The sequence below is a fragment of the Colobus angolensis genome, unplaced genomic scaffold, assembly GCF_000951035.1.
Source record: "Colobus angolensis palliatus isolate OR3802 unplaced genomic scaffold, Cang.pa_1.0 Scaffold47, whole genome shotgun sequence".
NCBI lineage: Eukaryota > Metazoa > Chordata > Mammalia > Primates > Cercopithecidae > Colobus > Colobus angolensis.
Genome location: NW_012118154.1, coordinates 4,471,353 through 4,473,960, shown reverse-complemented (window position 1 = coordinate 4,473,960; position 2,608 = coordinate 4,471,353).

Genomic DNA, 2,608 nt, shown 5'->3' with positions numbered 1-2,608 from the left:
ACTCGGCCAGGCGCAGTGGCTCACACCTGTAATCCCAGCACTTTGGGAGACCGAGGTGGGCGGATCATGAGGTCAGGAGATCGAGACCATCCTGGCTAACACGGGGAAACCCCGTCTCTACTACAAATACAGAAAATTAGCCGGGATGTGGTGGCGGGCGCCTGTAGTCCCAGCTACTCGGGAGGTTGAGGCAGGAGAATGGCGTGAACCTGGGAGGCAGAGCTTGCAGTGAGCCAAGATCACGCCACTGCACTCCAGCCTGGGCGACAGAGCGAGACTCCATCTCAAAAAAAAAAAAAAAGAATCTCCAATGGGCCGGGTGCGGTGGCTCATGCCTATAGTCCAAGCAGTTTGGGAGGCTGAGACAGGAGGACTGCTTGAGCCACGGGGTTCAATACCAGCCTGGGCAACATAGTGAGGCATGGTATTAATTAGCCAGGTATGGTGGCTCACACTGTAGGCCCAGCTACTTGGGTGGCTGAGGTGGAAGGATCTTTTGAGCCCAGGAGGTTAAGGCTGCAGTGAGCTACAATTGCACCATAGCACTTCAGGGGGAAAAAAAAGAAAAAAGAGAGAATCTGCAGTGGTTTCCCATTACTCACAGGATAACAACTTAAACCTGGCATCCAAGTTGGACTATCATATGGTCCCAACTACCTTTGTGGCTTTGGAATTGAGGCATTAGGTCTAGGCACATGAATTTCCTGGTTGCACTTGTTTTGTGTGGAGTGGCAGGAAGAAACTCCGGCCATCGGCTACTCTAGACACTGCCAGAGTCACTTTTTCTTTCCAGAACTTGGCTTCTTCATCTAAGGTGAGAGACAATTGAACCAACTCGTATTAAAGTTCTCTTCCAGTTCTGCCCTGTATACTGTGAAAACTACCATCTTGTACTTTTGTACTTCCTACCTCTTCTAGAACCCCGGCCTGAGCTTCCTGCCAGGGGGCATGTCCCCACTTCCGAGATGGAGAGAAGATGGGAGACTTAGAGATGAACGCTTTCTGTGAATGTTCTCCATTTACCCACTTTTTCAGAACTAGCTTTGGCCTTATATTGTGGAATAGAATCTGCTTGTTTGCAGCTGTAGGGGTAGAAGGAACATTTTCTTCTGATATTTCTGAGATTCCTATTACCAATGGTTTTTTGAGACTAAGCATTGGAATGTCATTAGCACTGAGAAGGAAGGGCAGTCGGGGAGGCAACCGAGAAGCTCAGACTTACATTCTTGCTTCCAAATTATTTTGCATGCTTTCTGGACGTCAGTACAACAGACCATTGAAGTATGGTTTGCCAAGGTTAGGTTCAGTCACGGCATGAGCCCGTTACCTCTGCAGTTACTTTAACCTTCTTCAATCTGGTGACTTTGGGTTGTTGAATTGTAAGGGGGAAAGGTTTTTTGTTTTGTTTGTTTGTTTCAGTTTGTGATTTACAGTTCTTCCTTCCATTTGTTTTGTGAAAGCTGTAGAGAAATTGATCTGAAACCTGAGATACTTTGAAATATAAAAGAGCAAGAGTTACCCCAGGACTTTCATTCAAAACGTTGACTGATGGCAAAACAAGTTTGTCCCTGGAATCTTCAGAATTTTCTTCAGAATTCTGTCCTTTTGAACTTAGTGAATTTGGTTTCTCTTTTAGTTCCTGGTTCTGCCTTATTTTTATCATGGTGCTAATCTTTGTTTACCCAGGTTCTGACATTTTTACCCTAGAATTAATTACCCCAGATGGTCGACTCTACTGTGTTTTCCAAGCAAACAAAGTAGGCAGGAAACGTGAGCTTCCTGCACAAATTGCTTTTCCGTTTTCATATGAGACTTTGCCTTTTAGAATCATATTTTTCATATGTTTACTTTTCTTAGGTATAATTGATTATTATTACTATTATTTGGTTTAGATCTAGTCAGAGTTTCCCTTTTCCATTTAAAATTTGGTCCTGATATTTTGCTTTTTGCTTCCCCACATCTCAGTTTGTTCAATCTTATTGTTCTATTTAAATTGAATTGCTACATCCTTTCTGTTGACTAGCTCCTTGCTCAGAATAACTTTTCCACACCTGGAACTTTGGCGCAGGAGTTCTCTTCACTTTTATGCATTTCCCGCGACATTACAGGGTGAGTACGTAGCAGATGAGTGCTTGTGAGCCTTTCCTCTGGGTTTCACACAGATAGTTCACTCCTAACTTTGGTGAGTCATTCAGTGGCCAGATGTTTGCCTCTTTCCTCCTCCCCACTCTACCCCCACAATTCAGTGTACTGTTCTTTGAATGACATCCCCTCTGTTTTTGCCTCTCTTCCTCCTGATGCAATGGCCGGAATGCTGGAAATGGCTGCCTTAAATGTAGGGACCATTAGGATATCGCTCAACACAGAACCCAGGTCACCTGTAATAACACAGCTGCCTCCCAGTCCTGAAACCCTGCCTTTCTACCCTGAGAGGGGTGCAGAGAACCAGTCCAGACACCTGAAACTGCCACCCTTCTTCATCTCCAGATGCAGGGGCTCTCTGTATCAGGAAGAGAGCCTCTCTGAAATCCACTGTCATTCTGGGCTTTTCCTTGACCAGCTCTCCTTACCTACCCCTTCTCTAGCCTGTCAGTTTCACTCATTCATT